General features: G+C 43.8%; 1 protein-coding gene across 1 annotated transcript in view; it reads right to left on the minus strand.

Annotated features, from left to right (window-relative positions):
- LOC132152750 (vertebrate ancient opsin-like) overlaps positions 1–14,692 on the minus strand; it is a 405,745-nt gene that overhangs the window by 373,423 nt on the left and 17,630 nt on the right. The window lies entirely within an intron of this gene.

Here is a 14,692-nt window from a genome sequence, read left to right on the forward strand (position 1 = left end):
GTTTTGATATAAAGGGGCACTAACTTGCGCAATGCTCAATATGTTTGCATTAAATCAATAAACTTCTTAAGTAAATAAATAAATGTAATAAATTGTTTCTTATTTGAAGCATTATTTACTATTTATTGATCTATACTAATTTCACATAAAGTTTCTGAATGTTATTTAGATATAAAAATGTATTTTAAGTAGAATAGTATTTCAATGGAAAAACATTTTTACTGTTAGTCACGTGAGCCAAAATAAGACCAAGGATAAACTCAGAATCATAGCTTTTCAACACAACTTCTGGCTTATTTCAAGGCTACTATTGGTTCATTGGGGATAAATGCCAAATTGTGCGACAATGTTACTTTTAGGAGAGCTTGACCTATTAGCTGCCAAATGATGCAACCGAATAAAGTACAGAGTACAGAGGGTGCAACCATACACTCAAGACCAGCTCATTAAACTGATTGTAAAAATGTCTAAAAAAAGCGAAGTTATATAATTTCCAGCCACATCTGTTTGTAGATTCCATGTGGTTTGATATTTTGCGGTGACATTCAGACATTAGTGTGACTTAAGGCCAATTTATACTTCTGCGTCGGGTGCGCGTAGAAGGTACGGCGTAGCATACGCATTGACGTGTACCATACGTCGTACCCTTCACCGTACCCTGATGCGCACCTCCTCAAAAATTTAACTACGCGTCGCGGCGACGCGGACCGCAAGATCTGTGATTGGTCGGCTTGGTAGCATCGCATTTCCGGCTATGCATTTCCGGCGTGTTCTTCTGCACCGCCCGCCATTTTTAAATTCAGAAGTTCAGGTGAAAGTTCAGTGAAGAAAATGGAAATGGACCAAGTGACCGAGCGATTATTTGAAGAAGTGCGGAAATACAGCCATCTGTATGACTCGTCTTCTGCAGAATACAAAGACTGCCAGGTGGCAGCGAATTCGTGGAGAGAGATTTCCTCCAACGTCAGTTTGGATGTAGCGGATTGTATGAAGAGATGGAAGAACTGTCGAGACAAGTACGTTCGCCTCCGTAAAAAGCTCGCCACAAGGAGCGGGGATCCAGGAGGGAAAAAAGTCCCAGCGTTTTATTTATTCCTGTCTTGGCTGGCACCTCATGTGAATCACCGGCTTACGGAGTCAAACTTTGACGATAAGGTAAATAATGCACGTCCTTTATGAACCTCTGTTGTTTTTAGGTTAGCTAACTTAACTAGCAATGCTTCCACGCCGTAACGTTATTGATTAGTGCAAAAATAATATACCTGGGAAACAAAAAGCATGTGTAATGGGTTTTAATTATATTGTATTTATATTATATGTAATAGATTGTAATTATATTGGGCTTGCAGATAATACAAACGCAACAACGTAGCATTTGCAATGTAGGAATATGCAGTATTCATAGCTCTGTTTATCTGTTTATCTGTGAATTAACACTGGATGCATCAGCTTTTATATATAAAAAACTAACTTACACTATTTGCTATTTCTTTCATAATCGCAGGATGGGAGCGATTCAAGCACAAACTCCAATGGTTCGGCTGTTGTGAGACCTTCAGCCAATAACGACCAACTAGCATGTCCACCGTCCCCCCAGCCATCTCTTCAGTCCCCCCAGCCATCTCTTCAGTCCCCCCAGCCATCTCTTCAGCCCCCCCAGACATCGCTTCAGTCCCCCCAGACATCGCTTCAGTCCCCCCAGACATCTCTTCAGTCCCCCAGTCCAAGGATGGAACAGAAAAGGAAGAGGAAGGAACAAGAGGACTGGGTCCAAATGCAAGTTGCTCAGTTGGAGGCTCAGTTGGAGGAACGGCGGGTCGAGCTGCAACAGAGACTGAGTCATGGAAATGACGAGAGCGACCGGTTTGGGCACACTGTTGCCGACATGCTGCGAAGGGTGCCAGTGGAGCACAGGGCGCAGGCAATGTTTGATGTGTCCAAGGTCCTGTTTCAGTGGCAGCAGAAAAAATAAACAATTGTGCCTTTGTATATAGTTTGCATACAAAAAATTGCCTGTTCCTGCTGTTTGCACATTGTTTTGTGCAGGTTACTGCAAATAAAGATTTATGTATAGTTTACCCATTTGTGTGTGTTTGCTCTTTAGCATCTATTTTTAATCTACAATTCTAGACCATTGCACCTTTATACATTGCACTTTTACATATTTTAACCTATTTGTATATATAGTTTGAAACCAATTATGTCATTTCCTGCTGTATGCATATTGTATGGTTCAGGTTACAGCAAATTAAGATCAATAACAGTATTTATTTGTGTATAGTTTGCTCTTTTGCATCTATATTTAATATAAACAATTCTAGACCATTGCACCTTTACATGTTACATTATTTTATACATAGTTTGCACATTGTATTGTGCAGGTTACTGTAATTAAAGAAGAAACAACGTGAACAGTTAAAACTGGTCTTTATTTACATGGTTGCATGTCATTTATTGGTGTATATATTTTACACCAGTACAATTTACTGACCAAGTTGACCACGACACACTATGTTGTTCTGCCATGGCACAATTCCGTGGGGTGACTGAAAGAAGGCTGTCAGGTCATTCCGTACACCAACTGCAGCTCTGGTGGAGCGGGCCCTTGAAAGGTGACGTGGATCTAGTGGTTCCAAAAGATTTGTGTCCCCTGACACCACTCTGCGCCACTCCCCGAGCTGAGGTGACCCTGTAGTGTCAGTGTCTGTGAAATTAGCAGGGATGTATCTGCTAACAGGTGTGCTGACCTCATCTGTGTAGGCCAGCAAGTTGTGTAAAACAGAACAAGCTTTCACAATATCAACTGCTTTGTCTGGCAGACATTCTAGAGGTCGTCCAAGGATTCGCCACCTTGCAACCAAAATGCCAAATGCATTCTCAATCACGCGTCTGGCTCTGGAGTGACGGTAATTGTAGGTCTGCTTATCCATTGGTAGGTTCATCCCTATGTAGAAAAATAAAACAGTATTAATTGATAGGCAATCATTGAGTGTCAATGTAGCTGTAATCAGGAATGAATATATATATATATATATATATATATATATATATATAAAATTCAGGTTGATTGGGACACTTTTTCCAAGTTATCTCAATGGCAAAAAGTGTCCCACTCAACCTGAATTCACCACCATATATACACATACATGAAGTACTATTACATTAAATAAATCTTGTCTGTGACATACCTGGAAAGGGACGCATGAGGTTGTTGTGTAGGGGAAATGCAACTAAATCGTCGAATCTACCAGCAGACATTCGGAAATATCTGAAGTGCATTTCCTCGTCCATGTCTCTCAGTGGCCGGACAAGCACAGAAAATTCACCCTCCTTCTGCCTCATCAGGTTCATGGGTCGCACGTACCTTCTCCTCCGACGCCTTCTCTCGTTTCTGCATTTAATTTGAGTAATTTCACTAAAATTAACTGTTTTTCAACCTCAATAAGCTCCAACTCCAACATGATCCGCTCTCTTTCAGTCGCCATTGCTTGCCAACACCCGCGAGGAATCTAAACACAGTGGAACATTAAAACCCGCCCCCGCCAACTAGCGTTTCGGCGGTGCAACTGCAGAGCAACGCAGACATAACGCAGGAGTATAAATGCTCACGACGGCGTCACCTACATGCGTAGCCTACGACGTACACTACGGCGTACCCTCGACGCAGAAGTATAAATTGGCCTTTAAGTGTCCAGTGAGATTTTGGGGCCACTGTAGATTTGTCACTGTAGATATTGTCTGTAGTGCACCAGTGAAGGCCAAGTCCAAATGGTTGTACATATCTCTGAAAAATAAGCTTTGTTAGATGTCTTCAATGAAAAGGCACATAGTTACATGAACTGTCATTTCATATTTGTCACTTCAAGGCTTTTGCCACAACAAAAATCCCTTTTAGCTGTTTCAACTTAAGACCTTTCCAGTACACATACAGAGACATACAAACTTTCTTTGGCATCTTCTTTATTGTTCTGCTGTTTAGTCACAAAGTTTGTGTCCTGTGTCTCAGCTCCAAATTTTCTGTTCTTCAGGACTCATGAACCATAAAGATGTATTGCTCAATAAGCCATATCAATACATTAGCAATGTAAGTTTGCTGTAAAATGTTTTCAAAGATATTTTTTTGAAAATGGAGGATTTGTTCATTGTAATGCCATTTCACTTAATTGCAGCAAATATCCTACATCTATTTAATAGCAGATTGAATTTAATCTTATCTGTAATGGAAAAAGTAATGAGCAAGACAGCTTTATATGAAGTGCGTCAGCCTACATTACAGCCCGCTTGATTAACACTAACTGGTTTACTCGATAATAACTCCTCCATAAAATGAAAAATTTTATAGGTTTGTACAAATGCTCTCTTATTATCATAATGATGGAATATAAGCGTGAAGTGTTAGAGAAGCAGACTTGAGGAGATCAAGTCCGTCATGATCAGTTGAACTTGAGATGACTTAATGTGTTGTTCTCCAACTTGTACGGAAAATCAATCAATCAATCAATCAATGCATTGTTCTAAATATTTTATTTTGTGTTCAGCACAAAATTTTCATCATGTTATCCATGTTTTGGACTCATTGTAGGTCTTGTGGGTAGGGATGTAACAATTCACCCAACTCACAATACTGATTTCACAATTTCGTTAATATTTATTTTACAAAATTAGATTTAAGACAACAAATTCTAAATGAAAAGGTGTCCTTTTATTATTGCTTGGACACTGCACATTTCTTTGTGAAATTGAAATATGTCAAATAAAAAACAAAAAAATTTAATTTTAAAACAAACCCCAAATCAAATAAATAAATACAAAATAAATCTCTTAATATAAACAAACTAAAGTTTTGCCTATGCTCTTTTTATTCAAAACAAGCCACTGCATTTGAATCGCAATCCATACAAAGATGCTGAATACATGCAGCACAAGCAGTTTTTGTATAATTTAAAATTTTAAACAAAAAACAGAATGATCTAACTTCAGTTTTGTGAAAAAATACTGCATAAAACATCCGCACAAAACTACATATACCGTAGAGCAGTGATACTCACTATGTTTTTCACAAGAGCCACATTGGCAGAGCAAAATCAAAAGGCGAGCCACTTTTGCAACAACATAGCCTACTAAGTCATTTGCAAATGTGCATTTCTACATATAAATTGAACATCCCACAAAAAAGAAATAACATGGCCAATACATTTTCGTTTAAGACCAGATTTACTTTAATAGTGGGATGAGCGAAAGCTGGCATGCATGTCCTTGACCTTGACTTTCTTCATGTTGTATTTGCAGTTTGTTGTTGCAATGACAGTGAGACATTCAAGATGAGCATGGGTCAGTCGGCTTCTCTGTTTCCTCTTGATAGTGTTCATGGTCAAAAATGTTGACTCACAAGTGTATGTGCTCATGAAGAAAGACATCACTTTCTGTGCAAGTGGTTTCAAAGTGGGAAAGTCTGCTTCAGAAACCAAATTCCAGAAGTGGCCAACACCTGCTCTGAGTTCAACTTGGAGAATGTTATTTGTTTGCAGCTCAATTATTTCACTCTCCAGAGCAGCACGATTACCAGGGCAGAGCTGTGTGATGGTTGGCGTGAGGGAGGACACATCCACATGGAAGGGGTTTTCAATAAAATTGAAAATCTCCTTATGTTCAGTCACATCTTGAATGAGCATGCTTCAGACTCGTGGTGTGAGCAGAGCAAAATTGGAGCGGGAAATGCGACGCTCCGTCCACCGTCCTTTTGAAATTGCCACTCTGCGCTCTGTCCAAGATCCGCCCGCTCGCGCTCCCCGCTCGCTCCCGCCTCACATGCTCTGAAGGCAAGTGGCAGTGTGATACTGTAAGCTACTATGCGAGCCGCCAGTTATAGCTTGACGAGCCGCATGCGTCTCGCGAGCGGCGCAATGAGTAACTGTGCCGTAGAGGGACTGAATGAGATGAAGATTTTACAGCAGCAATACAGCATCCTTGCTACCCCTGTAAACAAACAATCACAGTGCTTATAAACACTGCTTTAATATGCATTATACAGGGGTGAGATAAAAAGAAGATATCTTTTTTTTCCCTAAAGACAGTCCCCTCAGAGATACATAACTCCCACCCCCAAATGTATCGTGATTCATTTAACATCTCAACCGATTTTAATTGTCACATATTTTTATCAGTGTTCAACCGGCTCAGGTTCATCATTACATGCCCACTTGTATTGATTGTACAGGTGAATCTCAATAAATTAGAATGTTGTGGAAAAATTCATTTATTTCAGTAATTCAACTCAAATTCTTAAGCTTGTGTATTAAATAAATTCAATGCATACAGACTGAAGTAGCTTAAGTCATTGGTTCTTTTAATTGTGATGATTTTGGCTCACATTTCAGAAAAAAAAACCAATTCACTATCTCAACAAATAAGAATATGGTGACATGCCAATCAGCTAATCAACTCAAAACACCTGCAAAGGTTTCCTGAGCCTTCAAATTGGTCTCTCAGTTTGGTTCACTAGGATACACAATCATGGGGAAGACTGCTGATCTCACAGTTGTCCAGAAGACAATCATTGACTCCTTTCAGAAGGAGGGTAAGCCACAAACATTCATTGCCAAAGAAGCTGGCTGTTCAAAGAGTGCTGTATCCAAGCATGTAAACAGAAAGTACAGTGGAAGGAAAAAGTGTGGAAGAAACAGATGCACAACCAACCGAGAGAACCGCAGCCTTATGAGGAATGTCAAGCAAAACCGATTCAAGAAATTGAGTGAACTTCACAAGGAATGGACTGAGGCTGGGGTCAAGGCACACAGATGTGACAAGGAATTTGGCTACAGTTGTCATATTCCTCTTGTTAAGCCATTCCTGACCAACAGACGACATCAGAGGCATCTTACATGGGCTAAGGAGAAGAAGAACTGGACTGTTGACCAGTTGTCCAAAGTCCTCCTTTCAGATGAGAGCAAGTTTTGTATTTCATTCGGAAACCAAGGTTGCTTGAAGTCCAGTGTTAAGTTTCCACAGTCTATGATGATTGTGGGTGCAATGTCATCTGCTGGTGTTAGTCCATTGTGTTTTTTGAAAACCAAAGTCACTGCACCCATATACAAACAAATTTTGGAGCACTTCATGCTTCCTTCTGCTGACCAGCTTTTTGAAGATGCTGATTTCATTTTCCAGCAGGATTTGGAACCTGCCCACACTGCCAAAAGCACCAAAAGTTGATTAAATTACCATGGTGTTGTTGTTCTTGACTGGCCAGTAAACTCACCAGACCTGAACCCAATAGATAATCTATAGGGTACTGTCAAAAGGAAAATGAGAAAAAAGAGACCAAAAAAATGCAGATTGGCTGAGGGTCATGGTCAAAGAAACCTGCTTCCATTCCACGTCAGCAGTGCCACAAATTAATCACCTCCATGCCACGCTGAATTGAGGCAGTGATTAAAGCAAAAGGAGCCCCTACCAAGTATTGAGTACATGTATTATTATTATTATTATTATTATTATTGGTCTTATGAAGTATTCTAATTTGTTGAGATAGTGAATCTCAACAAGCGTTTAGCCTTGACCCCAGCTCTTTTATATGAGCGAGGGCAACTTCTCAATGCTAAACTCCCACATGCTCTGATTGAGTCAGAATCAACCAATCGTCAATATAGTTTAGAATGCAGATGCCCTGGAGTCTGAGAGGAGCCAGAGCTGCATCCACACACTTGGTGAAAGTGAGTTTCAAGGTTGAATGCTTTGACAGAATGGTTCAGATGGCGAAGATCTATAATCATACACAACCCCCCATAATTTGTCAGAATGATGAAGTATCAGTTGTAGAATCCGGACTATATTTGAAAGAGAAGAGGAACATGTTCTATGGCCTCTTTCCTCAAGAGATTGTTTCCTTCTTGTCCCATTACCAGAGCCTGCTTGGGACCCACTAGAGTAGGGTAAACCTCATTAAAACAAGTTGGACGAGAACCAAACTTGATTCTGTAACCCCTTTCTACAGTCTGCAGGACCCATTGTGAGACGTTTGACAGAACTATCCACGCTGCCAAAAAGTCTACAAAGGGAACCAGTCTCTCTGGTGTAATCTGAGCCGCTAGCTCATTGCCCTGAAGTGGAAACCATGTAGGGACCAACCGATCTGACTGCATTAGAGGACACTGAGAAGAGAGGGGCACCATTTGAGGAGATGATCTCCACTCTTCCCCAGAGGAGCCTGTCCTCAGAAGCCTGGCATCTTAAGCTTCAGGACTTCTTCACCATAGCTTTACTAGATAAGAAAATCCTTGTCCTCAGATCCGTCTTCTCTCTAGAAGGCTGCAGCTGAGAGAGGCATCCCGTCCCCTGAACTTTTTGAGGGAGGACACAGGAATTGACACTCCTTTTCTGCTTTGCCCTGTATGAAGACCTGGGGCTGTTCCACCCATAAGGTCCAGGATCAGCGAGGGGGAAAAGACTGGAATGCCACTGCCTGCATTCTAGACTACTGGAACATCTCAACAACAGAGCTCACTGTGTCGCTTGAGAGGCCTGAAGACACTAGCGGAGCATCCATCTCTTTCATGTCAGACAGGTTCAACCTCAAGTGTCTCTCTGTGCCCACCAAGGCTCTGGCACAACACACACACTTACAAAACATTTTGTTTTTAATGGACACAAGACTTGCTGAAGAACAGAAGCTGATGCTGTTTTCAATGGATGCACTTTTATACCGTATTTTTCGGACTATACGTCGCACCTTACTATAAGTCGCATCAGTCCAAAACTACGCCATGATGAGGAAAAAACATATATAAGTCGCACTGGACCATAAGTCGCATTTATTTAGAACCAAGCACCAAGAGAAAACATTACTGTCTACAGCCGCGAGATGGCGCTCTATGTCTTCAGTGGTAGACTACAAGAGCACTGAGCAGCAAAGAGCGCCCTCTCGCGGCTGTAGATGGAAATTTTTCTATTGGTTCATTTCTCTTGGTTCATATCTCTCGGTTCATGTCAAATTAATTTTGATAAATAAGTCGCACCTGACTATAAGTCGCAGGAACAGCCAAACTATGAAAAAAAGTGCGACTTATAGTCCGGAAAATAAGGTCGTTTCCTGGTCTCTACGTCACCCATCTGTGATGTTTTGCTGTTCTATTAGACTTATTTCACACATGCTTCAGTCTGCGGTCACACAGAGGTGTTCCCATAGTGATCAACGCAACTCATGTTCACGAACCATACTATCCAACCTGCTCCTAGAAGTTTAGTTTCAACCTGCCCAAACACAATTGCTTGGAAGATTCTAGTAATCCTGAACATTTTAATAAATTGGTTGAGGTATTTTTAAGTAGGATTGGAGGTAGGCCTTGACACCCCTGCCCATACTAGGAGTTCTCCACAAAAACACAAACCTTGACTGCTAACAATCAAATGGGGAAAATGACTTAAAATCACAATAACAAACCATTAACTGAACTATAATGGACTCTAAACACAGAGCTCCAGGTTCCAGTGATTTTCATGACAATAGCATTGTCTTTCTTTCTTCTGTGCACAACACAGAAGTTACACATGTTAAGAAGCTAGAAATGAAGAGCAGAACAGTAAACGAAAAAAAGAAAGAATTTCCAATGGATGGGGATAATAAGTTGGTTGCAGTAGCATGTTTACAATAAAAAAAGGGCACAATGCCTTGGGTATAAGACACTAAACTGCCCCATCGCTTCAGTCACACACACTTCAGTCACACATTTATGGGGAAGTCGTGTCCTAGTGGTTAGAAAGTTTGACTCCTAACCCTAGGGTTGTGGGTTTGAATTTTGGGCCGTCAATACCACGATTTCACTTAAACACTTACGTCACTTAGACTTAGGTGCCCTTGAGAAAGGCACTGAACCCCCAACTGCTCCCTGGGCGCAGCAGCATAAATGGCTCTGGGTGTGTGTTCACAGTGTGTGTGTGTGTGTGTATGTGTGTGTTCACTGCTGTATGTGCACTTTGGAAGGGTTAAAAGCAGAGCACGAATTCTGAGTATGGGTCACCATACTTGGCTGAATGTCACTTCCTTCACTTGAATCCAAACCGACCCACCAAAATGGGGTTATGGTGATTCCAAGCCTTAACCTCTACCCCGGGCCCACAAGTCTGGTCCTAACAAGTAAGTTTGGGTATGTAGCCTAAGCCTTTGGCCATAAGGGATAATGTCACAGACAGCTGTCTAACGTACCAAGGGCCACTCCCATGGAAATGGGGTCATTGTTGGTGTTTTTCAATGTATGCTTCAGACACGGGTCACGACGAGGCATTCCCCCATAGCGACCCCTAGAGGACTCAGTGTCTAAGGGAACCATGGTTACATAAGTAGCCCGAGACATTTTACTTATGTAGTTATTGTTTTTTTCCATGTTACAAAATAAATTGTGAAGAAAGAATATGTCCACGCATAATGATTGTCAATTGTAATCAAAATAGAGCTTGATTTGTTTTGAACTGCCTTTCATTACAGAGGACAAAAACATTTTATTTTTTGTTTCATGTAAGATCGAAAATCATAAAGGCTATGAATGATAAGAGGAAGAGAAAATTATGACAGAATTTACATTTTTGGATGAAATGCTCCCCTTAACTTATCTGACTGGCTTAAAACATCATGGATCAAAAAAGCTCTTTGATAGGGAACAACTTGTCCCTCTGATTATAAGTTGAGGAGAATGAATTGCCTGCTCAAATGCTTCTCCAATGAGATGTGTTACTTTGAGGTAAAGCAAATCCAGCTGTGCAAATCAGAAACATATTTAGCATGTCACGGGACAGAGAGAGAGAGAACCCAGGAGGCGAATGGCAGGTTAATCCTCTTTTAATACAAATAAGGCAAAGCTGCAACGGCCGAAAAACAAAGGCAGAGTACAGGGATAATTCCTGGATGAGACAATGAAGCCTAAGTGGCTGGTCCGAGAAGCCCCTGATCAGCGAGACGGGGTACCGGTGAGGCGGCGGACCCTTCGTTACTCCTCACGGCAGTAGACTGGGCGGAGAACAAGACAGGTAACAAACAGTCCACACAAGACTTTCCAAACGACAAGACTAGACAGGACAGGACTATTGGTCTGTAGGTAAAGCACAAAAAACGTCAGAAACATCTGAAGTGGTTAGTAATAATCCAACAGGGAATGGAAAGAGACAGAGCTAGAAATAGAGAGCCTAATGATAGGAGATAGAGAGCAGGTGAGCGGGAGAGAATGAGGAACAGCTGAAGATGATGAGAGTAGAGATAAGAGAGCGCAAAGGAAAAGAAAAAACCAGCAGATAGAGACAGAGATAGAAAAGAGAAAGATCTGGCATCATGACAGTACCCCCTCCTCAACGTGCGCCCCCTGGCGCACCCAAGGAGGAGGACTGGCGGGAGCGGTAAAAGTCGTCAATAAGCGAGCGGTCAAGAACGTCCCGGGCGGGGATCCAGCTCCTCTCCTCAGGACCATACCCCTCCCAGTCAACGAGAAACTGCCGACCACGCCCTCGGGGACGAACATCAAGGAGTCTACGGACTCGATAGACAGGGGAACCCTCGACGGGAGAGGAGACGGGGGGGGGGGGGGGGTGAACTACAGGTTTAAGACAAGAAACATGAAACACAGGGTGGACGCGACGGAGATTAGATGGCAACCTAAGTCTTACCGAGACAGGACTGAGGACCCTAACGACGCGGTATGGTCCAATAAATTTGGGGGCCAATTTACAAGATGAGAACTGGAGTGGCAGATTCTGAGTCGATAACCACACCCTTTGACCACGAACATAACGAGGGCACTTGACACGGCGCTTGTCAGCAGCCCGGCGAGTGATGGCGCGGGCCTTACACAGAGTGGATCTAACCGTTCTCCAAGTTCGTCTGCAACGTTGGACAAATGTCTGGACCGATGGGACGTTAGAGGAGGGGTTAGAGGAGGGGAAGAGGGAAGGTTGATACCCTAGACAGCATTGAAAAGGCAACAGCCCAGTGGCAGAAGAGGGGGCGGAATTATGAGCGTATTCTGCCCACGGGAGTTGCTCAGACCAGGAAGCGGGGTTGCGGAAAGCGAGACTGCTTAAAATGCGTCCAATGGTCTGGTTAGCGCGCTCAGCCTGTCCATTGGTCTGGGGATGATAACCCGAAGAGAGACTGGCAGAAGCTCCGATGAGGCGACAAAACTCCCTCCAGAAAAAGGAGGAGAATTGTGGACCTCTATCAGACACGATATTCTCGGGAAGACCGTGAATCTTAAAAATATGCTCGACGACAATCTGGGCAGTCTCTCTAGCGGAGGGGAGTTTAGAAAGCGGGACAAAACGGGCCGCTTTAGAAAAGCGATCGATAACAGTGAGAATTACAGTATTTTCTCCCGAAAGAGGAAGCCCTGTAATAAAATCGAGAGCAATCTGAGCCCAAGGACGCGACGGAACAGGTAAAGGTCTGAGGAGACCCACGGGAGGTCTGTTGCTGACCTTAGTCTGAACGCAAACGGGACAGGATGCTACAAAACGACGGATATCACGTTCTCGAGTGGGCCACCAGAACCTCTGCGAAACCGAGGCGATAGTACCTCTAACGCCTGGATGCGCAAACAGTTTAGAGGAGTGACCCCACTGGAGAACAGCGCGACGCGCAGAAGAGGGTACGAACAGTAAACCCCTGGGGCAGAGACGACGTGTGATAGAATGGGCAAGGGCGCGTTTAACAATTCGTTCAATACCCCAGACAGCCGCACCCACCACCAATCCTTGAGGAAGAATCCTCTCATCAGTGGGTACGGATTCGGGAGAGGCGAACTGGCGAGAGAGCGCGTCAGGTTTTTGATTCTTGGAACCGGGACGGTAGGAAATAGTGAAATCGAAACGCGCAAAGAAAAGAGACCACCGAGCCGGACGAGCGTTAAGTCTCTTAGCAGAACGGATGTATTCAAGGTTACGATGGTCAGTCCAGACTATGAACGGAACTGAAGATCCCTCCAGCCAGTGCCGCCACTCCCCAATGCAAGACGAATAGCCAAAAGCTCGCGGTTACCCACATCGTAATTACACTCGGATGGAGACAGGCGGTGTGAAAAGAACGCGCAAGGGTGGATCCTCTCGTCAGCAGGTGACCGCTGGGAGAGGATAGCCCCCACTCCCACCTCCGAGGGGTCGACCTCCACGATAAATTGTCTAGACACGTCAGGAGAGATGAGAATAGGCGCGGAAGAAAACAAAAACTTAAGACGCTCAAAAGCCTTCTGCGCAACCTCACTCCAAACAAAACGGGTCTTTATAGAAGTAAGCGCAGTGAGAGGAGCTACCACCTGACTAAAGTTCAAAATAAATCGGTGATAGAAATTGGCGAAACCTAAGAAATGCTGAAGCGCAACGCGAGAGTCCGGAATAGGCCAGTCCGTGACCGCGCGGACCTTAGCCGGGTCCATACTAATCCCCTGAGCGGAGATAACGGAACCGAGGAAAGTGCCGGACTGGGCATGAAAGATGCATTTCTCAGCTTTGACGAACAATTTGTTCTCCAAAAGTCGTTGAAGGACCTGACGAACGAGCAACACATGAACTTGGAGAGAAGGCGAAAAAATTAGGATATCGTCGAGATAAACGAAAACAAAAACATTAAGCATGTCACGGAGAACATCGTTGACTAGAGCCTGAAAAACTGCGGGGGCGTTAACTAGGCCGAAGGGTAAAACCCGGTATTCAAAGTGACCGAGCGGGGTATTAAAGGCGGTCTTCCACTCGTCTCCCTCTTTAATGCAAACAAGATGATAGGCATTGCGAAGGTCTAGTTTTGTGAAGAACTGCGCCCCCTGCAGGATCTCAAAGGCGGATGACATAAGTGGCAAGGGATAACGGTTCTTAACAGTTATGTCATTTAAACCTCTGTAATCAATGCAGGGCCGTAAAGAGCCGTCCTTCTTCTTCACAAAAAAAAACCCCGCACCAGCAGGAGAGGAAGAGGAGACAATGGTACCTGCGTCCAATGATTCGGAGAGATACTTCTCTAAAGCCACGCGCTCGGGGACAGAGAGGGAGTAAAGTCTACCCCGGGGAGGGGTAGTGCCAGGGAGAAGCTCGATGCTGCAATCATAGGGTCAGTGTGGAGGAAGAGAAGCCGCCCGGGAACGACTGAAAACCGCTCGCAAATCGAAGTACTCCTCCGGAACTCCTGACAAATCACCCGGCTCCTCCTGAAAAACAGAAACCGAAGACACGGGAGGGACAGCAGACATAAAACACTTAACATGACAAGAAAGATTCCATGAAAGAATAGTGCCCATAGGCCAGTTAATCTGGGGGTTATGCTCAATGAGCCAAGGGTGGCCCAAAACAATGGGGGTATTAGGGGAGTGAAAAACCAAAAAAGAAATAGTCTCACGGTGGTTGCCAGAAACGGTGAGGCTCAAGGGGGCAGTAGCACGGCGAACCCTGGCGAGCACCCGACCATCCAAGGCAAAGACAGTGGAGGGATCTTGAAGATTGATGAGAGGAATACGGTGCTCAAGAGCCCATGCTTCGTCCACGAAATTCCCCTCAGAACCGGAGTCTAAGATGGCTTGACAGGAGGTGGAGGAGTTGGACCAGCGCAGGTGTACTGGAAAGGTAGTGTGTGGGCGTGACGGAGGGTCCAGAGAGGATGCGCTCACCAGTAACCCTCTCTCTACTGGTGAGCTTTGGCTTTTAACTGACAGCCGGTGACAAAGTGCTTGTC

This window comes from Carassius carassius, chromosome 11 (assembly GCF_963082965.1).
Source record: "Carassius carassius chromosome 11, fCarCar2.1, whole genome shotgun sequence".
Lineage (NCBI taxonomy): Eukaryota > Metazoa > Chordata > Actinopteri > Cypriniformes > Cyprinidae > Carassius > Carassius carassius.